The sequence below is a fragment of the Lissotriton vulgaris genome, chromosome 5 (genome assembly GCF_964263255.1).
Source record: "Lissotriton vulgaris chromosome 5, aLisVul1.2, whole genome shotgun sequence".
NCBI classification, from domain to species: domain Eukaryota; kingdom Metazoa; phylum Chordata; class Amphibia; order Caudata; family Salamandridae; genus Lissotriton; species Lissotriton vulgaris.
This window is the reverse complement of record NC_141693.1, coordinates 1989982553-1989989370: the sequence shown is the minus strand read 5'-3', so window position 1 is coordinate 1989989370 and position 6818 is coordinate 1989982553. Positions and strand designations below refer to the sequence as shown.

Genomic DNA, 6818 nt, shown 5'->3' with positions numbered 1-6818 from the left:
TTAAGCTGTGCTGCGTTGGTGCTGAATTGTTGGGGTGGTGGGGCTGTGCTGGTGGTAAGGTGACTCTGTGCTGTTGGTGGTTCACTGATGCGGAGGTGTTTCTGTGCTAATGCTGAAATGGTGCTCCGCTGATGTTGAGGTGGTGCTGCACTGGCGCTGAGGTGGTGCTGAACTGGTGCTGCGTTGATGTTGAGTTGGTGTTGCACTGGTGGTGTTGTAGTTGGAGAACTGGGCAATATGGGCCTGGCGGCGCAGGGCACGCCTTAAATCCCCGAGTTCACCTGCCTTGTCGAACAGAGACACAAGACACTCTGTTGAGCGTGGAAAGCCAGGTTTATTAGCTACAGCCAAGCACAGTTATCCCAGAAGTTACGCGCAAGGTGGGTTCTGAGGAGACTGCCACTTCAATCTGTGGCGCACAATCTTTTATAGGAAACACATTTTCAAAGTTTACTCCTTATACATAAAAACAAGCCAATAGGAAAAGTTGGAAAACAAGCTATCAGGTGTCTCAAATACGCCCCTCTCTCAGACCCGTGTGTTACCCCACCCAACAAATTAATCAGTACTAGTACCAACAATCCAGTTTGCAGGTGGCAGGACGTATTTGTGTGCCTCAAAGGATAGTTGTGTAACGAGAGAATACAAGGAGAGAATAGTGAAGGCCAGTCGGATAAGATAATGTAAGGAGAGAATAGGAGAAGGTAAATAGTCAGTCGAGATGGGGATCAGTCAACCCAGACATGGATTAACGAACTCGGCCAGACCCTGACATCGGTTTCGTAAACAAGAGCAATGACGTTAACAGAAAGGACACGCAGCAGCTGAGAAAAGCAAAAAACACTTCGTTCGCCATGCTGCCTGAGTGAGGGCAACACAAAATGGCGACGAGACACAAAATGGCGGCTGAATACGGGACGAAGTCAGAAATCGAAGAACCTCAGACCCTCCTTTAGCCATTACTCAGGCAAAAATGCCAAGGACTCAAGTTAGTTTGAGTCGATGTCAGTGGCCATGAGGTCATCGAGCTGTTGCTGTAGCATCATTCTAATATTCTCTGTTTTCTGTGACACAGGGTTTGGGACGCACATAGTGGCACAAAGACCACAGATGGCAGGTCCACACTGTACACAGAGACAACAAGAGAAAATGATGGCCAAGACCATTCCAAGGAAAGTTAATATCTTCCATCCCCATGTGGACAGTAGTCCCCAAAACCATCCCAACACAAACCAATCTCCCGTGTCCTTATGTATAGACTCGGAGATGATGTGTAACTTGGAGATAGCTTGGTATACCGTAGGGGGCATTATCAGGAATGTAAATACAGCAACTAGACCCGATCAATTTACAGACTCCTCCACGATCTACAATGGCAATGTCTAGAACCATTCGGTTCTGCAAAGTCATAAGGCGATCCGCCTGAAGTTCGGCTGTCAGATTACTCAAGGCTCCAGAAGTTACATTTATGGTAGCCTAAACAACACAAACTAGTTGTCTGATGTCTCTGCTATTGGCCATTGGGCCCCAGAAAGGAAGCAACCCTTTAATAAAGTCCCTTCCTTCTTGTCCTGCCGTGTCTTTCGAATCAATAACTCCCCTGCCATATCTTTTCCTATGATGAGTGATGACCTGAAGGAGCAGTATATGTTGGAGGAAGAAGAAAAGCCACATAACAAGTTCCTGAAAAGTAGGTAGGAAGTCATGTATAAGCTCTGTCATGGCAGATAAAATATGTGCCTTGTGATGGCACTAATGGTGAGGGAATCTAAGGTGAATAGACATAAGTATGGGAACAGACACTGTTCTCCTGTTGATTTTTGACATTCTGGCCATTGATCTGTAGGCAAAAATTACCTCGATGAGGTACAGTCCAAATTGGTGGGGAATCTCCTTCACCTAGCCTTATCTGTAAGGCTAGTAACATAACAGGTTATATTCCAGCCATCATATGCTCTTTTCTCATCCACAGGAATCTTACTAATCTCAGCAATTCTAGCCATGGACACTATTCCCTTTATCAAAGAACTATGACTAAAATCTGCTCCACCACCATATGGACTACCAGGAGGATACCGTAATTGGTTCGGATAAACATTGAGAACATAGCCAAATAGGCCTAAGCGGAGCCTTCATAGGAAAATGGAAGGACTAAATATGGCATCCCCCTCTCTGTATTATGGGGCATGAGCCCACAGACCCAACAATCAGTGGTGTTCATCACCAGTTGATGCTGATGCAATAACTGAATAAATGAATTATTAAAGTATTCTGTTCTCCTAATCTGTACGTGTTCTGGGAGTGTATGAAACCGATGTGGGGAGGCATTAGTAAGGAAAGATAAGGAAACAGAAGTTGAAACAGGTGCTTGCTGCATAGTATAAACAACCCAACTTACACATGCTAATAAATGTAAATGTATTTGAGCTTATATAGCGCACAGCTACCCGCAGTGGGTTTCCCGGCGCTTGCTTAGAGAACCCGTCCTGGTATTCCTCTGTGAGATAACCCCGGCAGGGTATCCACAAGGTGAAAGCCAGGCATCCCGCCACGAGGGACCGTTGTGGAGATTAAGCAAGCTATTGCCCAGAGTCGCAGAGTGTGAACCCGTGAGTCAAGAAGGCACCGGAGCGAGAATTATCTAGTCCGTGGAATTTTTAGCCCAAGACCCGCCGAGCCGGGGAATTGAACCCTGGTCCAGGGCCGATCTCAGCTTCCGGGTCTGCCGCCTCTAACCCCTGAGCCACACTTCTCCAATAAAATACATGAACATGTTAAAATACATAAGGTTATGCCACATGGACTAACCAATAATTTCTTAAATTTAGTTTTCATTTTTAAATTCTGATCATTAATTTCCACTTTAGTATCCATACTCTAAAGCGTTGCTCACGGCAATCTTCCTACATCACTTAGCTGTGATTATTAGCCGTCCTATGACACTGCAAGTCCTGCAGACCTATGTCACTACTCAGGTCACAGCTTAAGACTCCTACCGTGACCCTGCAACTTGATGGATAGTGGAAAAAGAATGTCTCTCAAAAACGTAATCAGAAAAAAGAAAAATTCAATTGTCTTTTATGTGTCTGGGTCTTAAATTGTACCGAGTCTTATTAGGGATCGTTTGCTCCTTAAACAAAGTTTCTGGGTTGGCCATGTTCAATCGCAGATGTGATGGTACAGCTTCTTGCAACACGTCGTCGTCTTCTTTCTCAGAGTTCATTTGATCCAGGCGTGCACTACTAAAAGGTACAAATCGAGGGACCCTTTCGCCTTCACTATCACTCATGCCCTTACGAACCCACTGATCAAAAGGTAAAAGCAAAGGTACCCTCTTACAGTGCACGCCATGGATCCAGTTCTTTTTCCCGACGACCTCAACTGCTGTACGTGTTGTCAACAAAACTTGCCGAGGCGGGCCCCAACGAGGTTCCAGACTCTTTTACCGCTGGAAATTCTTCAAGCAGACCCAGTCTCCGGGTTGGATGGAGTGACCTGGATCCGCAGAGGCCTCCGGCAGCGCGTTTTGAACCTGTTGATGAAGAACACGTAATTTAGTGGTGAGGTCATGCAAGTAGTCAATCAACATTGGGTATGGGATGTCAGAATACTTTTTAGGTCGAGGGACTCCCCAGACATTGGCTGGGTGCCCAAAAACGACCTGATGTGGACTAAGACCTAAACGAGAATGAACAGTAGTTCTCGTGGATAAAAGTGCCAATGGTAAGGCATCAGGCCATGCAAGACCCGTGCTTGCCAGAATCTTTGCCAATTTGAGCTTGAGAGTGCCATTATAGCTCTACCAAACCTGCTGACTGAGGGTGGTTTGCAGCATGGAATTTCTGCCTAATACCAAGACCTGTACACACTTTCTGCATGATTTGGCCTACGAATTCACTCCCATTGTCACTCCAGACAATGCGCGGCAAACCAAACCTCGGGAAAAACTCCTTTTAAAGAACTTTGGCAGTAGACAAAGCAGTAATGTCTTTTAGGGGGTAGGCCTCTATCCATCTGGAAAAGGCACACACCACCACCAGAACATACTTGAGGTTATTACAACGATCCATATGAATATAATCGATTTGCAATACCTCGAAAGGGTACTTAGGGGGAGCAAAATGACCTGCTGGAGTTGGGGTTCCCTTTCCTGGATTATGCATTAAACAAACAATGCAATGCTTCACCACATTTTCTGCACATTTAGGAATTCCTTCATTCTGCCATACTGGAGCCAGAAGTTTACATATGCCTTTCGCACTGATGTGGGCTGGACCATGCGCCATAGTAACTACAGGTAGTACATAGGCATCTGGTAACAGCCAACACTGATGTTCTGACAATTCCGTCCAACATCCTGTCGCATCCAACATTCCCATACTTTCTCTCCACTTACTCAATTCCTTTTCAGTAGTCTCTTCTTGAATCATTCTCACACTTTCAATCGTGTCCTCACACATTCCTCCCCCACTAACCCATCTTGCAGGGCCCGCAACACACATGCGACTTGTAGCATCTCTCGCCGTTTCTTTCGCTACTTCATCTGCAAAAGCATTCCCGCGACCCACATCATCAGTAATCTTCTTATGAGCACTATACTTGATTATTGCTATTTGCGTAGGCAGAGCAAGTGATTCGAGAAGGTCAGTCACCAACTGACCATGCTGTATCTTAGTCCCATGAGAAGTAAAGAATCCTCTTTCCTTCCACAAGCGACGGAAGCTATGAACCACACCAAAGGCGTATTGGCTGTCAGTGTAAACATTCACTCTCTTTCCCATAGATAACATACACGCTCTCGTCAGGGCAATTAATTCAGCTGATTGGGCTGAATTCTGTGCAATGCGTGCTGTCTCCACTACCGTATACAAGGTGGTAACAGCATAAGCTGCAGTCGTCTAACCATTTGGAAGTTTGAAACAAGACCCATCCACCCAGAGGATCCCATCCGGGTCCACAAGTGGTGTGTCTTATAGATCTATTCTGCCTTTTGTCTCCTCCTCTATTCGGAGAAAACAATCATGCTGTTCTTGAATGCCTTTCTCGTCCGGGATGGGCAACAATGTTGCTGGATTCAAAGTATTACACCGCTTGATGTGTATATGGCTAGCCAAGAGTGTCAGCTCATATCCAGACAAGCGAGCACTTGTGAGGTGTTGTGTTTTCGTTCTATTCAAAAGAGTATCTACTGCATGTGGTACCATGACAACAAGAGTGTTATCTAATACCAAACCAGCAGATTGACGAATAGAGATCGCTGCCGCTGCTGTAGCTCTGAGACAACTAGGCAATGCCTTGGCTGCTGGATCCAACGTAGCCAATAAATAGGCACATGGCCGTTGTTTGTCTCCAAATTACTGCGTTAAAACTGACAACGCACAACCTTCTCTTTCATGAACGTAGAGTGTGAAAGGCTTACTGTAATCTGGAGTACCTAACACAGGGGCAGAACACAAGGCAGTACGTAAGTCAGAAAAACTCTTCTGACACTCGTATGTCCAAGGAAGAGGTTGTGGTGTATCTTTCAACGTGAGTGCCAACAGAGGTTTAGCCAACAAAGAAAAATTCGGAATCCATTGTCTACAATAAGAGGTAATGCCCAGAAAGGCATGTACCTCCCTTTGTGTGGATGGCACAGACATTCGTACAATTGCTTGAATTCATTCTGGGGTCAATCGTCTTCCCTCCTTCGACAAGAGATGACCTAAGTAGGGAACCTCTTGGCGGCAATATTGCAACTTAGAGGGGGACACCTTGTGAGGCAGGTCAGACAAATGACGCAACAGTGAAACAGTCACATCCTTACAGACATCCTCCGAATCAGCAGCAACTAACAAATCGTCGACGTACTGAATCAGAGTGGCACCTGGAGGCAAAATGAAAGCATCAAGCTGGGATTTCAAAGCCTGACTATAAATGGAAGGACTTTCACAATAGCCTTGTGGTGCACGCTTGAACCGGAAACTTCGACCACCGAGAGAGAAACCAAAAATATCCCTACTTTCCTCAGCAATAGGAATGCTAAAGAAAGCATTCTCGAAGTCAATAACCGAGAACCATGCCGCTGAAGCAGGTATCATAGTAAGCAAGGCAGAGATATCCGGGACAACAGGAAACTGGGGGACAACAATCTTGTTGACCTCCCAAAGATCGATAACAAAACGATATACAAGAGGCTGAGAAAGATCAGTGCATTTAAGAACAGGTAGAACAGGACTATTGCAAACATTACCTCTTGTCTCTTCCACCACACCCTTCTGAACCAAATCATAGATAATAGCCAACAAAGCTTGTTCACCATCATTAGAAATCTTATACTGAGGAATACGTGGCAATTTAACACCAGGTTAATACTAACCACGTAAGGTGGAATCTGTAGCAGACCAACATCATTCGGTCCTGTAGCCCAAAGCGTAGCAGGGAGAGATTGCAATTCAGGCGGAAATCGATCTTTAGATAGATACCTAGGAGAAACCAGTTTCTCACCCAAGGTAATATGCACACCACAGGGGGAACAATACAACGTTGCATGAAGACGTTTCAACAAATCCAAACCCAACAAGTTCTCTCCGCAACCAGTCGTTAGAATAAGCAGAGCTTCCAAATCCTAAGGACCAATCGAAAGAGGCAAAGGACAAGAAACCGGATTAGCAACTGGGGCGCCAGAATATCCTACAGAAACGTTCGTTAAGCCAGACAAATGTGCCCCAGGGAGTTTGGAATGAATGATAGAACTTCTCATTGCACCAGTATCCAAAAGAAATGGCTCTGCAACACCCAATACAACAACTTCAACATAAGGCCCATTCTGATCCACT

General features: G+C 45.4%; 1 long non-coding RNA gene across 1 annotated transcript; it reads right to left on the bottom strand.

Annotated features, from left to right (window-relative positions):
• Positions 1-314: 314 nt before the first annotated feature.
• Positions 315-3532, bottom strand: LOC147717960 (uncharacterized). Its single transcript, XR_015295826.1, has 2 exons — positions 2750-3532; positions 315-2403 (listed from the first exon to the last, which is right to left on the bottom strand). It is a non-coding gene; the product is annotated as an uncharacterized LOC147717960 (long non-coding RNA).
• Between the last annotated feature and the right edge of the window lie 3286 nt (positions 3533-6818).